Source organism: Dermacentor silvarum, chromosome 1, assembly GCF_013339745.2.
Source record: "Dermacentor silvarum isolate Dsil-2018 chromosome 1, BIME_Dsil_1.4, whole genome shotgun sequence".
Taxonomy (NCBI): domain Eukaryota; kingdom Metazoa; phylum Arthropoda; class Arachnida; order Ixodida; family Ixodidae; genus Dermacentor; species Dermacentor silvarum.
In genome coordinates this window covers 369,363,268-369,384,615 of record NC_051154.1, presented here as the reverse complement: position 1 = coordinate 369,384,615, position 21,348 = coordinate 369,363,268, and the positions used below count along the sequence as shown (strand labels likewise).

At 50.6% G+C, this 21,348-nt stretch overlaps 1 protein-coding gene across 4 annotated transcripts in view; it reads right to left on the bottom strand.

Moving 5' to 3' along the window:
* The window catches only part of LOC119437452 (WD repeat-containing protein 6-like), a 245,733-nt gene that overhangs the window by 51,507 nt on the left and 172,878 nt on the right, over positions 1–21,348 (bottom strand). The gene's annotated exons all lie outside the window — the stretch shown is intronic.

Sequence of the window (21,348 nt, the reverse complement as noted above, 5' to 3'; positions counted from 1 at the left end):
GAAATACATTGCTCCTATAAGACATTGGCCGGGAATACCGTATTTATTTGAATCTAGGCCGATAGTTTTTTTTTCAAATAATCATATACGAAACTCTAGGGTTGGCTTAGATTCGAGAATTAAAAAAAAAGCGCCAGTTTTTAGCTGAAACTGATAAATATGGTGCATAGTTAGCGCCACCTAGAAAAGTCAGTATCGCAGCTGCTACTAGCTGTGCCAGTGGCACACTGAAGTACCCAAGGGACGTCGCCATTTTGACCTGTGTCGTATCGGTACGGTGTAGCAGTGGCGCGTGGTGTGCCGTTATTGTAATGGCACCAAACAGGCGATGTCACTCTAGTGCCGCTTTCTAACGAATAACGTATTTACTCTAATCTAACGCACACTTTTAACACGACCCTACATCTGCGTTACCATATAGCCGTCGGCATTTCAAGATGGCCGCCTCGCACGCACGTCGAGCCTATAGTCAGGTACAACTTAAGCAGGTACAACTTAAGAAGACAGGAGAGGCCCCGCCCAGATGACCGAAGCGCAGCAGCCGATTTCCTCCGCGACAAAAGAAATAGTTTGCTGACTGCAACTCGCCCCGGCTTGAAGCGCGGGCTGCCATGTTCTCCGTCGGCAGGGACATCGGCCGTACGGCTCATGAGGCAAGTCTTTAGTGCGCGCCCATTGGTGGAGGCTCGTATGAATACGCCTTTGAGGGGGCTAATGCCACTGCCTTCTAAAGTTGTACATGATTATAGCTACCGTAGCTTCCTCCGTGTGCTGCAGTACACGTGCTTAGGCAATAGTGTACCGTCTGTCTTCACGTACTCTGCGTCTGCTCTATCAGCATGAAGTACCGAGTTGATGATGATGCCGCATTTAAAAGGAAAGTGATCATGTGTGCGGAGACGGACGGAAATTGGGCCACATCACGGGCGTTCGGAGAATCCGAAACTTGCGTGCGGGACTGACGCAAACACGAGGAGAGGATTTTCGCCAGAAAAGCAATGCGGAACGGTTTCAGTGGACCGAAGCAGGAATAAATCTGCGACGATCCACTTCGCCGATACGATCGCTTTGGCTCTATCTTGAAAGCAATCTGCGACGGGAAAACACGGCGCGCCATGTTTTCGCCGCTTATAGGTCACGTTGAAGCGAGAGGCATACTGCATTTCGACACTCCAGCGTTTTGACAGTTCGTTTCCGCGGTCAACATGCGAGATGTGTTCATGTTTGCTTGTGCGTGCGTGACACCATGCTTGTTAATTTATTTAGTAAGCGAATGTTTGCAAGTTTACACGGCCGATAAAACTGCTATCCTTACTTCGTCTAGCAGTCTACTAATTTGCTATCGCATTCGATGCTTGGCCGAAACTGCGACTTTTTTTATTCAACGCAGCTTCAGTGCATCGGGTGCGCGTTACAATTGAGGGCGCATTAGAATCGAGTAAATACGGTAGTTGTGCGAGCCGTAGAGGCATCGTCAAACGTTCAAGCTGGGCGGGGGACTTCAGCAACCATAAGAAAAACGTCCGTCGTTGGCAGGGGGGCTACGGATGGCAAATATTGCGCACCGCAACAAGGACGGCAAATATTGATCATGCGCTCCTTCAAAAAGTGCAGCATCTCTAATGCGCTTGATGGTACTGAAAATAGTGCACTGTTTGAAGATGGAAGATAGCGACGAGGCTAGCAGCGATGGTGACATAGAATAAGCTCGGCACGTTCACTTTTATAAAATGCCGTTTCATTTTGCGAATGCTGTCCTCGCTTTTTCGCTTGGCCTACATTCGAGGTAAGTTTTTTTTTTCTGGCTTCGAACTTTTGGGGTGTCGGCTTAGAATCGGAGTCGGCCAAGATTCGAGTAAATACTTTAGAACAAAAAACGTATTATCCCGAAAACATATCATGCAGAATCGTATCAACGAGATTCAACAGTACACTGTCCATCCCCAATATATAGTAAAACCTCGATAATTCGAAGGCCGCCGGACGATGAAAATTCTTTGAATTACCGTAAAATTCCGAGTGCCCCCACCCGTGCAAGAGCCCGCCCCTAACTTCGCTGCTAATTTCAAATTTCCGTGCCGTTCCGGGAAAGCGCCCCCCCCCCCCCCCCCCGCTCCGCACCAACACTCGCCTGCCACATGCAGTCCACAAAAATAATGGCTAATTCGGCAAATAGCACCGGTGCGCATCGGGGGCGCCCCGATGAGCCATTTCATCGAATCATGGTCGTACCTGGGCGCCCCATCGGGCACAAGAGTGCATCGGGGCGAAGTGCAGCTGGCGGTCTGTAGTTCACGGACCGCTGGCCAACGGCGAGATCTGCCTTTGGCATGGCACAGAGGAGTTCCCTGCGGCACAGCGACGTGACCACTCGGCGACAGAGGAGTGGTCGCGGCTACGCTCTGGCATCGCCGGCAGCTTCACCGCTGCTATCACTCGCCACCGATATCGACGCTAGGCCCTTTTCAGTTCACTTTGAATCTGTAGTGGACGGCGCTTCAGCACGAACCGCCGACGCTCCCAAGCAGCAATGTTTTGTTACCATCGTTGCCGCTTTACCCTCTCCTCTCAATAATTTCACACGATGAAGAAAACATGCTGATATTTGCGGCGCCACCAGCTGCGATGCGAGCATGGCCGAGCCGCGATTCGCTGTCCGCCGTCGGTAGCCATGCACTGCAGCTGAGCTTCACTTGTATCGGAACTCTCATTAGCACTAAACGTTTCACCGTGGACATGGTTTTTAATAAAGTAAACATTACGCGTCACTTTACTTTAGTGGACATAATTTTGCCTGGAATAGAAGCTGCATAACCAATGTTCGTGTCGCCGGTCGCGGCGACGCGCCGGTGCAACGTCGATGCGCTCTTTCTGTAGTTCTTTGGGTGGTTTTGAGAGTGATAAACACCACTAACACATCTTTGGCTTATTAAAGTTCATGTTCAACAAAATTTTAATGCTATTCCGACTGCGCATCTTTTTTTTTTTTGCGGGAAAATTTTGTCGTGGCCATCTTGAATTTTGGTGCCGTTCCGAGATAGCGCCCCCCTGACTTTGCCAGTAATTTAGACTTGCTTGAGGGGGGGGGGGGGGGCGCTTGCTCGGAATTTTACGGTAAGCGGATTTTCGAATTAACCGAAATGAATAAAGAAAAGCAAGAACTTGCCGCAAAAAGAAATCCCCCTTATTTTTCATGTCCGAGAAAGATTACTCGAAGTAATCACTGATGTGAGATTACTTGGCGCAGTAGTTCGCCGCCTCAAGTGCCATGCTCTCCAGCTGCCTCACAACACGTAGCATATAAATATCACCCGCACTGCACTCAACAAAGTTTCAGACGATGTTCACCGAATCGATAACTGCCGCTAAAGCGGGCATGCTGGTCCTTGACGCCAAAAATTTGGACATGCTGGATATTCCGGACTTCAAAAATGCACCGTCAGGGTTCCCATTGAGTTCATGCATTTTCGCACTCAGTTTTTCGGACAAATTGAGACCCCAAAGTTCGATTTTCCGCACTAAATCGCTCGTTCCGAGCCATGCTACCCAATCTTCGAGGGCGCCATGTTGGATTTTGCACTGGCTTAGATTCCAGTGGCTCGCTCTATAGCCTCCAAGATTGGGAGGCGCGCGCTATCAATAAAGAGCTCACGCCATCCTCTGGTCTCGGAGGCCATGCCCGCTTTTCCTTGGCTGACAAAAAGCTCCAGACTACTGCACTTTTTCTTTTTTCTTTCTACTATATGCGGTCAGCACTGTCGTCATAACCATTTATTGTAGGATGTTTTTTTATTGCGATAGCAATTAAATGGACACTTCAAGCGCATTTCTGCCGTCGGCGTCGCCATCGCGAGGTTCCGTGTAAAGTCCAAGGGCGATAACATAGTCGCCGCACGCTGTACGTGCGAGTGAAAGCTCCTTCACGGAGAGCGAACGCATGGCAGATCACAAACGTGACTTCCTCCGTCGCGCCAAAGGCCGTGGGGATATGGGTCAACTTTCCTTGGTCCCCTTCACTCAGAAGCCGTCCTGTCATCTGCCTTCGACGCTCCGTACTGTCATTGCTGAAGAGGTCGCACAAGCTGTTAGCGTCGCTCACCACCAGCCACCTGTAGCTGGTGAGTGCCTCTTCCCTATATGCAGAGAGTGCAGCCTGTCGCCGTGCCTTTTACGTATGCGCAGGCAGCGCAGCCTGTTGCCGCGCCTCTTACGTATGCGCAGGCAGTGCAGCCTGTTGCCGTGCCTCCTACCTATGCGCAGGTAGTGTGTAGGCCTCCCCAGCTGCCTTTCTCAATCCTGCAACAGTCTGCACCACCCGCCGCTCCTACTGCTTCTTGGGCCGGGCCGAGAGACAGCAATCCATGGCGGACGCCTGACAATCGTCCCATCTGTTACGCCTGCTGCACGCCTGGCCACGTCGCTCGCTATTGCCACCATTGCCTTCCAACTCCCGATGCTGCTGCCCGGCTGTTTCAGTATGGCAGTCAGCCCATGCGCCAATCAGTCTCGGGTCCCTCCCAGTGGTACGTTTCTTCTGACCTCCCTGAATTTCCGTCGCGCCGATCTCCATCTCCTCGTTGACGATCGCTCTCCCCAATGCGTCGCCGACCCGCACCCTCTGACCAGGAAAACTAAGCGCAGCAGTTTGCGAGGCAAGAACTGCGCCATCTTCGAACTGCTCAAGTCCTCGGTCTTCTCTTGCTAACATGGTCGCAATATCTATCGAACGTATTTCTACTTTTGCGCTTGTGGACACCGGCGCCGCCGTTTCTGTTATAGCCGCCAACCTCTGCCATTCACTGCGCAAGGTGACCATGCCGCTGTCTGGACTGTCGCTTCACACGGCAAGCGCGCAGCACGTGACACCTCTCGCAGCCTGTACTGCCCGTGTGCTTTTATAAGTCGTTTTGTACATTGTCGAGTTTATTGTTCTTCCTGCCTGCTCACATGACTGTCATCCTGGGGTGGGACTTCTTGTCCTGTCATAATGCCGTCATCGACTGTGCACGAGCTGAAGTTGAAATTTCGCCGCTGTGTGACCCGCCATCCCATGACGCTCTTTTTCAACCGCCTAAACCGGTCGTGCGTGAGGACACCGACATTCCACCTGGCTCTTTGGCCCTTGTCCCAGTCGTCTGCGATGCCGTCACCGATGCGACGGTCTTCTTTACGCCCTCTGACATCTTTATGAGTCGCAAAGCCGTTCCACTGCCTTTTGCAATGCTTGACATCGCCGCCGGCATCAGCAATATTTTTGTGTACAATCCACTTTCTGCGTCGGTTACGTTGCTTGTCGGCGAATGTCTCGGCTGCGTGGAACAGCTTGACTCTTCGTTATTTGTTTCCGTGCCAGACGAATCTTTCCATCTTGACTCGAACGAACTCCTCGCCCTTTCAATGAATGACGAGTCGTCGAGTGACATGTTTTCTGGTTTCATCACCACTACACTAACCCCTGCCGAACGCTCCGAGCTTCTCCAGCTTCTACACCACTTCAGAGATGCCTTCGATGTGTCTCAGCCGCAATTGGGCCGAACGTCGGCAGTGCAGCACTACACTGACACCGGCTTGCACCAGCCGTTGCGTCAACGACCGTACCGCGTCTCCACCGATGAGCGTCGCGTCATCAACGACCAAGTCGACGATATGCTATGCCGTGGTGTTATCCAACCATCTCACAGTCCCTGGGCATCTCCTGTCGTTCTCGTTCGCAAGAAGAGCGGGTCTATCCGCTTTTGCGTTGCATACTGTCGATTGAATAAGGTCACGCACAAGGACGTCTATCCTTTGCCGCGCATCGACGACGCCCTTGACAGCCTTCAGGGCGCAGAATTCTTTTCGTCCCTAGACTTGCGTTTTGGCTATTGGCAGGTTCGCATGGCTGAAGCCGATCACCAGAAAACGGCGTTTATTACACCTGACGGTCTATACGAGTTCAACGTGATGCCCTTTGGACTTTGCAAGCGCCTGCCACGTTTGAACGACTCATGGACAATACGCTGCGTGGCCTCAAGTGGTCTATGTGTCTTTGTTACCTCGACGATGTCGTGGTTTTCTCGCCTGACTTTCCGACCCACCTACTTCGCCTTCGACATGTTTTGACGTGTCTCACCAATGCTGGTCTGCAACTGAACCTCAAGAAGTGCCGCTTCGCCGCGCGGGAGCTGACCATCTTAGGCCACACCGTGTCCAAGCAAGGCGTTCTACTGGACCCTTCGAAACTTCGTGCAGTCACTCAGTTCCCGAAGCCTAATAACGTCAAAGAACTACGCAGTTTTGTGGGCCTGTGCTCATATTTCCGGCGCTTTGTCCGCAATTTCGCATCGCTCATGTCGCCTTTGACCTAGCTCCTACGCGGTGGCGTGGACCTCTCCTCCTGGTCTCCTGCATGCGACGCCGCGCTTGCTACACTGCGTCGTCTTCTTACCTCTCCACCTATTCTTCGCCATTTCGACCCGAAAGCTGCAACTGAGGTACATACAGACGCCAGCGGGGTCGGTCTTGGCGCCGTCCCCGCGCAACGCAAGCCCGGCTACTCCGAATACGTGGTCGCCTATGCGAGTCGTACGCTGACAAAAGCAGAGACCAATTACAGCGTAACTGGAAAAGAGTGGTTGGCTCTAGTATGGGCGCTTGGCAAGTTCCGCCCATACTTACACGGCGGCCCATTTGATTTGGTAACGGATCACCACGCGCTTTGTTGGCTCGCCACGTTGAAAGATCCATCTAGCCGATTTGCCCGCTGGGCACTCTGAATCCAGGAGTACGATATTCGAGTCATCTACTGCTGTGGACACAAGCACACTGACGCAGATGCCCTGTCCCGTTCACCTCTACCTCCCGACTCGGCCTGCGGAACCACTTGTGCTCAACCCCTGTCATCTCTTGACCTTGACTCGATTGGCACCGAACGCCGTGACCCGTGGATCGCTTCTCTTTTCGCCTATCTTTCTGGATCATCGACCACTCCTGTATCCCGATCCCTACGACGCAAAGCTGCTCATTTCTCCATTCATGATCAGCTGCTTCACTGGCGCAACTACGCTCCTGAAGGCCGTAGATGGCTACTAGTCATTCCCCGCAGCTTAAGATCCCAAATCTGTGCCTCTTTCACAACGATCCGCAATGTGGCCATGCTGGAGTATTTAAGACTTACGTACGTATAAGCCATCGCTACTACTGGCGGGGAATGTACACTTTTGTACGAAAGTTTGTTCAGTGCTGCCCTGAGTGTCAACGTCGCAAATTGCTACCTTTACGTGCGTCTGGCACCTTGCAGCCGCTTTCGTGCCCTGCCAAACCCTTCGATCGCGTAGGCATTGACCTCTACGGCCCGCTTCCCATGACACCGGATGGCAATCGGTGGATCATAGTTGCTGTGGACCATTTGACACGCTACGCCGAAACTGCTGCTCTACCGAATGCTACAGTGCGGGATATAGCCTCTTTCGTCCTGCATCGCTTCGTCCTTCGAAATGGCGCACCTCTAGAACTTCTCAGTGATAGAGGTCGCGCCTTTCTCTCTGAGGTCGTCGAAGCTCTGCTTTCGGAATGCCACATTATTCATCGAACGAGCACGGCTTACCATCTGCAAACTAACGGGCTCATGGAACGGTTTAACTGCACTCTCGGTGATATGCTCGCGATGTACGTGGCATTTGATCGTGGCAACTGGGACCGCGTACTTTCGTTTGTAACGTTCGCATACAACACCGCGATACAAGCTACTACGGGATTTTCACCTTTCTTCCTCTTATATGGATGGGAGCCATTGCAAACCATCGACACTCCTTCCATACCATCCTGACGCTTCCGAGTGCCCACCTGTGTACGAAACTGCCCGACAAGCCGAAGAGTGCCGCCAGCTCGCGCGCACCTTTACGTCACAAGAACAACAACGCCAGAAGGAAGGACACGCCGACTCACTGCCCAGTCCCACATATGACCCAGGGTCTCTTGTATGGCTAGCTGTTCCTTGCCAAACTCCAGGCCTTTCCTCAAAACTCGTTCCCAAGTACAAAGCGCCTTACCGCGTCTTGGAGCGAACGTCCCCGGTGAATTTTCTCATCGAGCCACTTTCTCCATCTGACGATATGCGCCGGCGTGGACGTGACCTCGTCCACGTGGCGCGTCTCAAGCCCTACCATGACCCTCTGCCAACAACCTCTTAGGTCGCCAGGATGGCTCTTTTTCTGCGGGGGCGATTGTGAAGAAGAAGACGCGCCTCCGTCCAGCGGCATCGCCAACGCTCGGCCCGCTCTGCTCGTGCTGTTGGTCGCTGGTGTTTTTGGAGACGGTGCTCCACGCTGCCTCGCCTTTCTTCGAACTCGTAGTGTCCTTGAAGGACACCGTCAATGAACCTCTTCTCAGTACCAACAAGCTCAAACTCAGATGATTTTGCAAAATGCCATGCTTTATGTCTAGAGGCGTACAAATACCGAATATTTGATTTCAAATTAAATCAAGATGAAAAAGCCGAATAGCGAATCGAATACCGAAGATAAGAAAATTTTGCACAAAATTTACTGCTTACAAATTTTCGGTGAAAAAATACCATGCTACACATGCTCTGGAGTCTCCTAGCATCCCATAACAAGAATGTAGCAAGCTATTAGTAACATAGATACCTAGAAATTAAGTTATGCAGTATGGTCTACTCTTACTTAAAGGGAACACTAAATTAGTATGCCAGTACTGATTACAGCTAAGTTGTAGTATATAAAGGTCTGGAAAATATTTTTTTTTATCAATAGAATGTCTGTTCAATAGAATCAAGTGCTTTTTTTTTTCCTCTGAAACTAATGAATTAGGGACGTTCTGTTGTAGTGAATACAAATGAGGTTCTCAGTTTAATAGTGAACCTACGTTTTGCGGCAATAGTTTATTTATCGCATAGAAAGCTTTGCTTTCGTGTTTTTCACCAAAATGCAGAAGAGCTGTCCCAACTTTATGGTAGGTGGGTTGTCATAAGGCCAATCTGCACAACAGACGAAAGGACAACACTTCACGTGACTCGATTATCCCCCCCCCCCCCGCCCTTCTCCTTCTCCATCCGCCGTTTCTCACTTTCATTTGCGAGGTGGTTTGTCAGCTTCCAAGCGTCGTGCGGCTGCTGCGTATAGATCTGCGTCGATAAGGTAACAAACCATAACTTTAGTTGCCAATGCCCGATGACACAACACTATTAGGCCTGAACGAAATACGCGTTGCTTTCATTGACATTCTTTCTGTCTTATGTCCCGTAATCATTTCAATCGGTCCTGACGACCCGGATGAACATTGTACCAACAGAGGTGGCCCCGACCGATGGTGTGTGCGCGATCCCTACATTGGGCCGACATTGGGGAGCGCTCACAGTGACAAAGTCCACAATCGCGTCAAACAGCCCGGCCCGTCTGCGGTGCCCTCGGCATTCCTTTTGCCTAGAAAACCAAGTGAAACACTTGCTTGGGTGGCATTAACCACAAGGGGCTCTGTGGTGCACGTGACATGTGGTACTGCGTGGTTATCTACATGGAATATATTGAATATTTGAAAAATTTAATAGTACATATTGAATTCACGAATCAATTTAAATGAAAGTCACACCCCTAGTACAGTGTAGACCGCTTATAACTTAAGTCGCCGGAGTCGCGAATATCCGCACTATAAGCGGCACCGCACTATAACCAAAGCAACAATTTTGAAAGCCCGCACATATGCAAAACATGTGCACCGAGCCGCCACGCGTATGCGACAGTCGAGGAATGCGGCTAGAACGTTTGCATTCAATTTACAGTCGAATCTCGTTAATTCGAACCAAATCACGCGGTGGCGCCTCCGACCGGCATTGCTCCGGCACCGCCATAGAGTAAAAGCTTAGGGGAGGCCCCTCAATGTCGCGCGCGAACAGACCAAAAAAAGAAAAAAAAAATGCGGCGGACATTTCACCCTCTCTCAAATGGCAAGGTCGCCGATTCTGCATTGCGCCGGAACATGCGTGTACGTGCCGACGTCTCAGCCACGATACCGTAGCCACGCGTAGGAAATGGCTGTGAACCCTTCTTTCTCCTTTATGCTTCCTCTACTTTCTAGTCACGTGTTGACCTTGCACGCTGCGGCTACGGCACAGAGGGGAGCAGCGGCGCTGTCCCAGGCCGGCCAACGAAACTACCCCAGGGTGTCTACCAAGTTAACATTTTCAGATTCCCTGAGTTTTCCAGGTTTTCCCTGAGTGATGTTGCTAAATTCCCTGAGTGAAACGGAACTTTCTTTTACATCAAGACGGGCTGACACCAAGTTGCCTGATGCTGAACGGGACACTCGTCAAGCAGCGTTCAAAGTCTTTACCACCTTCTCGCCTCACAACATTTTTATACAAATACACATTTGGTGGTGCAGCTAAACGTCGCCTCCCCTCCCTCCCTCCCTCCCTCCCGTCCCCCCACGGCCTTTCGCGCGACGGAAGATGTCGCGTTTGCTCTATATATATGCTCATTATAAAGGAAGAAATGCTTAATTCTGCCGCCCTTCAGGGAGCACGGCGCAGTACGCGCGTTTGCTCTCCGCCGTGCGTTCGCTCCCCGTGATAGCGCGCGTCCTCTGAGCGCTTTCACTCGCATATAAAGGATACAGCGAGGATTTCATAACCGTTTGACATCCTACGGAACCTAACGGCGACGGCAGATCTTTTCATTTCACGATATATTGAGGCGAAGAATTTTAGAGTGAAATCGCCGCCGTCGGCGCCTTCGCAGAGAGAGGGGTAGTATGGGAACGCTGGCATAATGAGCGGTATCGGAGCCAGCTGCCCTACTGCTCGCGCGAACTACCTGTAGCACATGTGGCTACTGCTCGTAGCCAGCTTTGCAGATATTACGGTTACAGCTGCTACCGCTACTGCGTGAACGCGCTCGTGCAACTGCTCGCGCGATCGCGCGGTTATGCTGAGGGTCGGTGACGAGGCAGCTGTGGTAAAAGACGACGAACGCGCGAACAGTGGCAAGCTCGCGTTCGCGCGGTCACGCCGACACTAAACCCAGAAACGGGCGCCTACGAGCCAGCTGTGGTAGAAAACAACACGCGCGCGTTTACGCCGACGCTTAACCCAGGAACGGGCGCCCAAGAGCTGCATTCTAAAACGACATAATCAAGTTTGAATAGTAAGAGGTAATGTTTATTTCATTCAAAAAGAACACGGAAAGGAGGGGTTAGTAAAATATACAGCAGATAAAATAACTTCGAGAGAAATGGTAGTTTCACTGCTTTAAAGAGCTTATCTTGGTTTGTATGAGCGACACCTGCATCTCAGCGTCAGCCAACACTTTTTTAAGCTCAAGCTCCTTCAAAGAAGCGGCCACACGCTTCCTTTCACGTTCATTCCTCATTTTGTCGGCCCTTTCTTTTCTGGTCTTCTCCAGCTCCTCCTTCCACCGTGCATTCGCCCCACGGACCATCTGAAACATCCTCTTGGTTAACTGTACACTGGCAACTCCTCCAGCAGACGACACAGCGTCAAAGATGATTCGTTGGGCGACCAGAGATAGTTCTTTTTGGTTTTCTACAAGACAGCCCTTGTTAATAGAAAATCCTCTATCGACAAACGCATTTCCATGCGAAAGAGTGAGAATAATCTTGGCAAAAGTGAGTAGTTCCGATCTGTGCTCCTGTAAAATTTTTTCAACACTGCTTGCGTCGAGGCTAAGGAGCACACAAGCTTGTAGGACCGCATAGCTCGATCAGCTTCTGCTCCGGTCATCCACTGGTGCTCCGTTACAACTTCGAGTGCATCAGTTAAATGCCTTTCCCCAAGCTCGGGAATCAGCGCGCACGCGGAATCCAGAGATGACGATCCCCTCGTCAGCTTGAACTTCAACGGCGACCTTTCCACGATCTTCTTGGCGCAGTTCTTCACGAAAGCGGCGCAGTCCCTCTTGAACTCAAGGATAGTCAAATCTGAAAGTTTCGGGGCCTTCTGGAGTGCATTCTTCGTAGCAAAGCCAAGGTCAATCTTGGGTGTCGCAACAACGTACGCAGGCTGGTCTATGTCGACCTTTATCAACTTCAACGAACTGTCCACTGATATCATTATTTCTTTCTTTACAATTCTACTCATTAATGATCGCAGAAGATTTTCCAATGCTGTACCAAGAAATGGAAGCATAGGCAAATCGGTCTGGAACTGAGCCAGGAATGGCTGCAGTTCTTCCGCGATACGAAGCATAAAGGTTAGCTTTGCAGACAGCAGAGGATCGTGGATAGCTGTTTCGACCACGCCGTAACTGGCGCTGCTCGGTCGCTTGTTCTCGTTTCGACACGACTGGATGTATACCTTTAGATACGGAAGGACCTCAAGAGCCCTCGAAATTACACCAACATTTTCAAGCCACCGCACGGCGCAGAACTTCAAGGGGTAAACGTTACTACTGGTGATACATGCGTATTCAGCGCGTCGGGCAGGTACACATTTAAATAAATTGTAGATAGCCCGGAGAAATTCAACGAGTTGCCACCCTGTTGCGGCGTGTCCGGTTTTCAACGCGCCGTTCACTACATGAAGGCCACAGCTTCCAACGTCGAGAATTTGGCAGCCGTCACTGGATTCACAGTTCTTGCTTGATCTCACGAAGAAACTTCATGTTTACGTTTGGCCCGTCCATTGATATCTAAAGAATTTTCGATCGTGAGAGTCCATCTGTGGCACTTTTAAATGCGGACACCAATTCTTCAGCTCGTGTGCGCCCAAGAAAGCATGACGTCAGGTAGCGTGCTTTCACGCTCTCCTCTGCATCCGACCAAAAACGAACCAACATGTCCATTTGCTCTTTTTGTGCAACTTTGTTTAACGATTCGTCAAACGCGACGATGAGGTGGGAGGCTTGGCTCACTTCCGACACGAGGCTCTCTCTAAAGAAAGGTGCGAGGCCATGGACAATAGTATATCCCACCTTGTCTTTTCCAAGCTGCATTTTCTTGGCTGTAGCTGATGATGGAAACATCAACAGAACAGAGAAGCCGATGCCGCGGCAGCAAGGAGCGATGTGTGCGTCATCACAGCATTAAGACACCACATCACCTCAGCCTTTATGACCTTCGTGTCACGCTGAATGTCCTTTGTTGCACGCTCAGGTTGGGAGTCCGTAGCTGTAGTTGAAGAAGATGAAGGCTGCGCAGAACCTGACGCCACTGGCCCGGCTTTGATCACAACGGCGGCCGGCGGCGTCAAGAATGAAGCTACAGAGGGTGTCCTGGCTCCGGTCGCAGCAAGTCGGTGCTTCTTACTTTCAGCATGACTTGTCACCGCTCTTCTTCCCATGTTGCTGAGCGAAAACTGCTTTCTGCATAGCGTACAGTACGCTGCATTCGCGTTACATTCAACTGGCCGAACCCAGGCTGCAAACTCACAATGTTTCGGATTCGTCCAGTCTTGGACGAAAGTGCACTTGAACGCCGCCATACTTGCCGCAACAAACAAAGCTTGCCTGCAGTGCCAGTGCAGCGATTAAAACGAAGTCGGCTCAGCACGGCGTCACTAAACACCCGACACAATTTGTTACTTTGAACCTCGCCAGCGTCGGCAGACCGCGGCAGCGCGCGCATATTCCACCTCTGCTGCGCTGCTCGCGTGCGCCTTCCTGAACTTTTAGAAATGGACGCTTCCATCGAGGCATTGCGCAGGAAGAGCTCATTTTGGGCGCGTAGTGGAAAGCGGAAGCGCCGCCACTAGGCACGTATTCTGCAACGGTACTATTGCCATCGCGTGACGTAGCGCTGAACCAGCGAATCAACTCATCTGATTTTGTTCAACCGGCCAATCAGCGCATGCCTCACGGCGATACTACCGCCGAAAGCGATCGTCTCAGAATATATCCCCTAGTCTAACCCGCAACGTTATTTACCGCCTTGCTTGAGCTCTCTACATCCTGAGAGACAAAAAAAGCAAGGGGGGGGGGGGGGGGGGGCGGCGGCCGTCCCAGAGCTCACATGCGAGCCGAACCGTACGAAGCGCATCGGGAAGTGTGCGCTCTTTTCGCCACTTTGCTGGCACGGTCTTAAGACAGCACAGTGCGGGAGGCCGGCGGTGGCTGTGCTGTGGAGAGGGCGCGCTTTTTTACGAGCCATATAAAGTGCGTATCTCTGTTACTCGCGAGCGAGCATTACTGCAACTTTCGTTCCCTTTGAATAAAATTACAGCTAATTTTCCCTGATAGAGGCACAAATTCCCTGAGTTTTCCCTGAGTTTTTCCAGAATATTCAAAATCCCTGAGAATTCCCGATTTTCCCGGTTGGTAGACACCCTGCTACCCACGCCGACAAACGCCCGCCTCCCGATAACGGCAGAAAACGAAACTTCAGGGAGCTGGCGCCGGGCCGGCTGTACCGTCAGTGACTGCACGGCGGCGGGCGCGCACGGTGACAGTCGAAAGTGAGGGAACTACGAGGGAGGGCGAGGGGAGCCACCGAAGCGGCGGAGTTGCCGAGGCGAAATCCGCTTCCCTGCCACCCTCCTCCCTCACATTCCACGGTCACCGCGTGTGCCCTTCGCCCGTGCCGTGCTGGCGCCACCCGCTCCCTGAAGTTTCGTTTACTGCCGTTATCGTGAAGCGAGCGTTGGCCGGCGTTGGCAGTTTCGTGGCCCTCGCTCGCTATGCGCGCCGGGATATTTCACAACTCGCACTCAAGATTCTAGTTTCAGCCTCACTGGCTGTTCGTTTGCACCACGTGCCCTTCTCCTCCACTTCTCTCTTTCTTCCTCGAGCACTCTTTGGGGCACCCGTTTGAGGGGAGCGTTCGCCGTCTCCGCTGACTTCCGTACTCCCAGACTGACGCACGGTAACCGGTATTTCGTTTCCCACAACTGCACTATAAGCGATACGTGTATACATGGAGTGCTATGGGAAAATTAACGGGAGTCTGAAAAGACCGCACTATATCCGGTTACACTATAAGCGGTTATGTTATAAGTAGTCTATACTGTATTTTCTATTAAACAATCTTAAAATCCCCTCTGAACGTGCAATTCAGCCTGCTTAGGTGGATTATCTGAAGCTGTGACCATTACTTGAGCGACAAAATTAATTTTTGGTTAATAGCTTTATGTTACATGTTGTTTCGTGAAATTGAGCAGCAGTGCAGTTGTTCCTGTTTAGCATGACTTTTAAGACTAGCACCCTTTTCGACACAATCGTTTCCAAAAAGTGGTAAGAAATACATTGGTATTCCTGTAAAGCTTTAGGAAAGCCTATGTCTAACAGTTCGGGATTATATTAACTGCAACGCCAAAGCATACTTTAGTCACTTGGAGGCGGATATCCTAAAGTGATGCTAGTCTTAGTATCCCTGCTAAGCAGGTATGACTTCACAAGTTCTTGGTTTTATTATCCCAATTTAGCAAATACAGTAAAACTTCGATAATTCAAACTGGGTTAATTCGAAGAATTTGAGCGGTCCCATCATTTTCGATGCAAATTCTACCGGATAATTTGAATGGGCCGCACGGCTCTATTCGGATAATGCGAAGTTTCCGGCTGGCAGCAACGTGCCGCTGTTAGGTTAGGGCCGCTCCGTACAGTTGCCAACCGATTTTCTGAGCTCGTGGGGACTGAAAAATAGTCCGAAAAACTCATTAAGCCGCAAAAAAAAAAAATTATTAGGCCCCTTAGTGTGGCTTAAAACAAAATCTCTAATAATGCCCTGCCTGATACTACGCTTAGAGGAGATCGAATTGCTTGGATTTGCGCAGCAGTGACGTCGTCTCCGTGTACAGTCGACACGAACGTGACCGCGTTGGCAATCTCCTCCAACGGAGTTCGCCATGGAAATCGAAGAAATGAGCTTCGCACTGCTTAGCTCTCGCGAAGGCACAGGAGGTAGCACCAATCACCGAGACATGGGTCTCTGAGACACCTGCTGAGTCTACACGCCATGTTAAAAATAGCAACCGAAACTTAAGAGAAAAAAAAAACTTACCAACTAAATTAACAAGCATGGTGTCAGCGCACACAAGCAAAGATGAATAGATCACACTCAATGACTGCAGGCAACCACTGTCAAAACGCTGGCGCGAATGAGCGCGGCCGCAGTAGCGAGCGAAGGTTCGTGCGGTCTATCGCTTCAACGGAAACTGAGTGGCGAAAGCACAGTGCATACAAAGGTCAGAGCCGTCTGGAGATCGCTTTCAAGATACGGTGCGCGCGACAACTCGCACCGGCGCTAAGTACGCAGTTGTTAGCAGAGTAGAAGTTGCCTCCCCCCCCCTCCCTCCCTCCCGCTTTCCTCCTTTTGCGTAGGAGATTGCGTCGCCAGTTCCCCTTGCACTCAGCATAGCTCGGCAGTGTGGGAGAACACTCACTCACACTCACTCACCATAATTTTTCCAGGCCCCGCACTCACTCAAGTTCACACTCACCTCCACTCACACTCACAGCACTCACTCGCACTCGCACTCACTTCCACTCAACTCACTGGCGCTCACTCGCACTCACCTCCACTCACATTCACAGGCACTCACTCGCACTCGCGCTCACCTGCACTCACAGCACTCACTCGCACTCGCACTCACTTCCACTCACACTCACTGGCGCTCACTCCCACTCGCACTCACCTACACTCACACTCACAGACACTCACTCACACTCGCACTCATCTCCACTCATACTCACAGGCACTCACCCGCACTTGCACTCACCTGCACTCACACTCACTGGCACTCACTCGCACTCGCACTCACCTGCACTCACAATCACTGGCACTCGCACTCGCACTCACCTGCACTCACAATCACTGGTACTCACTCGCACTCACCTGCGCTCACACTCACTGGCACTCACTCGCACTCACCTGCACTCACACTCACTGGCACTCACTCGCACTCGCACTCACCTGCACTCACAATCACTGGCACTCACTCGCACTCACCTGCACTCACACTCACAGGTACTCGCTCGCACACGCATTCACTTACACTGACATTCACTGGCACGCACTCGCACTCTCCTGCACTCACACTCACTGGCACTCACTCGCACTCACCTGCACTCCCGCTCACTGGCACTCGCTCGCACTCGCACTCACACTAACATTCACTGGCACTCACTCGCACTCACCCCTTTGAAATGAGGGCGAGTGTGAGTGAGTGCACTCATGAGTCACTGTGCCAATCTATACCGCTCACAATTCGTGTATATTCATAACGAAGCTTCCAATTTAGCACCTGTTGCATCGGGAATGCGCCAAGGCAGTGTTTTGGACCAAGGTTTATTTTTAATATACATAAAAAATTTTCCTTCCCGATTACATGGTAACATCCGTCTATTCGCTGACTATTGTATTTCGTACCGCGAAATTAATCACAGTGATAATCACCATATGCAAAATTCTGCCTTTTCTTTGGTGTCAGGAGTGACAGATGACTCTAAATGCCGAAAAATCTGTAACACTAACAGTAAGAAAGGAACAGACATCTGAGTTTACTTACTTTATTAATGACACACGTCTCACTTGTGCATTTCAGCGTAAATATTTAGGTGTCACTTTACCATACGCTCTCCGATGGGAAAGTCATGTTAACAAAATAACCTCAAGTGGAAATCAATGTACATGCTGAGCACTAAACCGACTCTTCTTTCTGAGAAGACACCTACGTCTTGCGGCCCGAGATAAAATTTGCTGGCCTACAAAATGCTTGTTCGAACAGTGCTGGAGCACGCAAATATTGTTTGGTTTCTGTACACAAAAGAACTCCTTACAAGAATGGAATGGGTGCAGAGGAAGGCAATAAGGTTTTGTTTTAATAAATACAAATTAACGGATTCATTGACTAAATTATTAGAGAGAGCTGGTTTACTAACACTGCAAACTAGAGCAAAACTAGCACGACTAAAGTTTTCGTTTCATTTTATTCATGGTGGCATAAACATTGACGTCAGCCCCAAACTCTCTGTGTCCATCTCTCTGTCATTGACATTATACGTGTGCATGCTTGTCGCCCATGGTCGCTAAGCTCCCCTTCGGTCGGATTGAGCCAAGAGAGCGGGAAATAGAGGGAGAGATTGATTGTCCGCATAGTCAACCATTTAACGCCGAAACAAACACAAAAGGGAGAACAAAGTGGTATCTAGCATTTCATCTTCGCTTTTTCTCCATGTATGCGAGTGTGCGTGTCTGTTACTCTGTGCTAACTTCGCTAGTCCCTCTTCCGCTCTGCCTCTTTATATAAGGAGCCTGTACGTGTACGTTTAAGAGGGAAACAGGAACAAAATGAGGAGCCATTCCACCCTCTGAAGGCGGATGACCAGCGAAGCTGTAGCAAATCACACGGTAATTAACGTCTTCACTCAGTGGAAGTCATGGCAAAATTTGCCGGTCATGATTTGGATATGTCTGCCATGAGCGCTCCAGCCCATACGTATTCCCTGGTATGGTATGGTAAAACTTTATTATTGTCCCTCGGAACGCGCGTATTAAAGAAAATGTCGCCGTTTTCCGAAAGGCGAAGCATTGATTGCGATAGCAAATTAGTAGAGAGCTATACGAAGCAAGGATAGTAGTTTAATGGGCCGTATAAACTTGTAAACATTCGCCTACTAACTAAATAGACCAGCACGGTGTCACAAGTAAACATGAACGCATCTCGCTCGATGACCTCGGAAACTCGCTGTCAGAACGCTGGAGTAAGGAGGCGCAGCTATAGCCGCGAGCGAATTGACCTTCGTGCCGCCTCTCGCATCAAAGCGAACTAAACGTCGAAAACACCGCGCATACGAAGTTACTGGCTCTAGTTGAACATTGTTTACGTCGCAAATCGCTTTGAAGAGGAGGCGCGCGCGCGCGCCCCTTTTTTCACGTCGCAGATCGCTTTCGAGATACGACACCCACGCGGCCGCCGCCGGAGCAAGATGACCCCCCCCTCAATGCCTGACGCGCGACAGAAGCAGCGCGCTTCCGTCCCGCCTTTCCCCTCGCGCGCGCGAGATTGAGCAGCAAGTGTCGGCTGACCCTCGCAAGCTTGCACTCACACACACAGCGTACCGCCGGCACGCTGCGACGATTTTACCGTGTTTGGACTTCATAGGGAACCTCACAACGACATCCACGACCACGGCAGAAGTTCGCTTGGAGTGTCCATATAATTGTTTTCGCAATATAATATATCTGCTCATCTCATTATACATTGTCTCACTCATGCCTGATCCTTGGATTTTTACGACCTTAGTGAGTGGTTTCTATCTTGGCGTGCACAATCTGCTAGTGCGATAAGTCATCACCGCGATTGAGCTTGTACAAACAACGTGCCTCCATTTTTCCGCAAGCAAGGTGAACCGATATCACCTCTGCTTATCGTTCAAGCACTCACCACACATTCACGCTCACTTCCGCTCACAACCACTCACTCATGTTCACACTCACCTCTACACACCCAGAAGCAGTCACCCCGTTCACTCTCAGCTCCACTCACACAGCACTCAGTCACGTTCAAACTCATCTCCACTCACACTCACAGGCACTCACCACGTTCACACTCACTTCCACTCACACTCATTGGCTCTCACCTCCACTTACACTCACTGGCACTCACCTCCACTCACACTCACCGGCACTCACTCGCGCTCACTGGCACTCTCTCCCATTCGCACTCATTTCCACTCACACTCACTGGCACTCACTCTCACTCGCACTAGCACTCACACTCACTGGCACTCACGCGCACTCGCACTCACTTCCACTCACAGTCACTGGCACTCACAGTCACTGGCACTCACTCGCACTCGCACTCACTTCCACTCGCACTCACTGGCACTTACTCGCACTCACACTCACTGACACTCACTCGCACTCACCTGCACTCACACTCACTCGCACTCACCTCCACTCACAAACACTCACTCGCACTCGCACTCACTTCCACTCGCACTCACTGGCAGTCACTCGCACTCGCACTCACCTCCACTCACACTCACAGGCACTCACTCGCACTCGCCCTCACTTCCACTCGCACTCACTCGCACTCAATCCACTCACACTCACAGGCACTCACTCGCACTCGCACTCACCTCCACTCACACTCACAGGCACTCACTCGCACTCGCACTCACTTCCACTCGCACTCACTGGCACTCACTCGCACTCACCTCCACTCACAGGCACTCACTGGCACTCACACGCACTCACCTGCACTCACCTGCACTCACACTCAGTGGCACTCACTCGCACTCGGACTCACGCCTTTGAAATGAGTGCGAGTGAGTGTGAGTGAGTGCACTCGTGAGTGAGTGCGCCGACCTATGGCACTCAGTTGCAAGATACGCATTTGGTGCCGCAGCACAGCGTTGCCCCCCCCCTCCCTCCCATACCCCCACAGACTTTGGCTCGACGAAGGAAGTCGCGTTTGCGCTCCGCCGTGCGTTCGCTCTCCATGAAAGCGTGCGTCCCCCGCGCGCTTTCACTCGCACATACGACGTGCGACGACGATTTTATCGCCCTTGAACTTTACACGGAACCTCCAGCTTGAAGTGTCCATATAATTGCTATCGCAATAAAAAAACATCCCACAATAAATGGTTATGATGATAGTGCTGACTGCATATACTAGAAAGAAAAAAGAAAAAGTGCAGTAGTCTGGAGCGTTTTGTCAGCCAAGGAAGAGCGGGCATGGCCTCCGAGACCAGAGGATGGCGTGAGCTCTTTATTGATAGCGCGTGCTTCCCAATCTTGGAGGCTATAGAGCAAGCCACTGGAATCTAAGCCAGTGCAAAATCCAACAAGGCGCCCTCGAAGATTGGGTAGCATGGCTCGGAATGAGCGATTTAGTGCGGAAAATCGAACTTTGGGGTCTCAATTCGTCCGAAAAACTGAGTGCGAAAATGCATGAACTCAATGGGAACCCTGATGGTGCATTTTTGAAGTCCGGAATATCCAGCATGTCCAAATTTTTAGCGTCAAGCACCCGCACGCCCGCTTTAGCGGCAGTTATCGATTCCGTGAACATAGTCTCAAACTTTGTTGAGTGCAGTGCGGGTGATATTTATATGCTACGTGTTGTAAGGCAGCTGGAGAGCATGGCACTTGGAGCGGCAAACTACCGCGCCAAGTAATCCCGCATCAATGATTACTTCGAGTAATCTTTCTCGGACATGAAAAATAAAGGCGATTTCTTTTTACGGCAAGTTCTTGCTTTTCTTTTTTTTATTCATTTCGGTTAATTCGAAAATTTGCTTAATTCAAAGAATTTTTATAGTCCAGCGACCTTCGAATTATCAAGGTTTTACTGTACATGTTTTAAAAATTTATTAGCAATTTTTAAAACTATAGCGTCATTCTAATTTCAGTTTGTCATATAATCTCTGAATGTTCGTGTAATCTACCTGAACA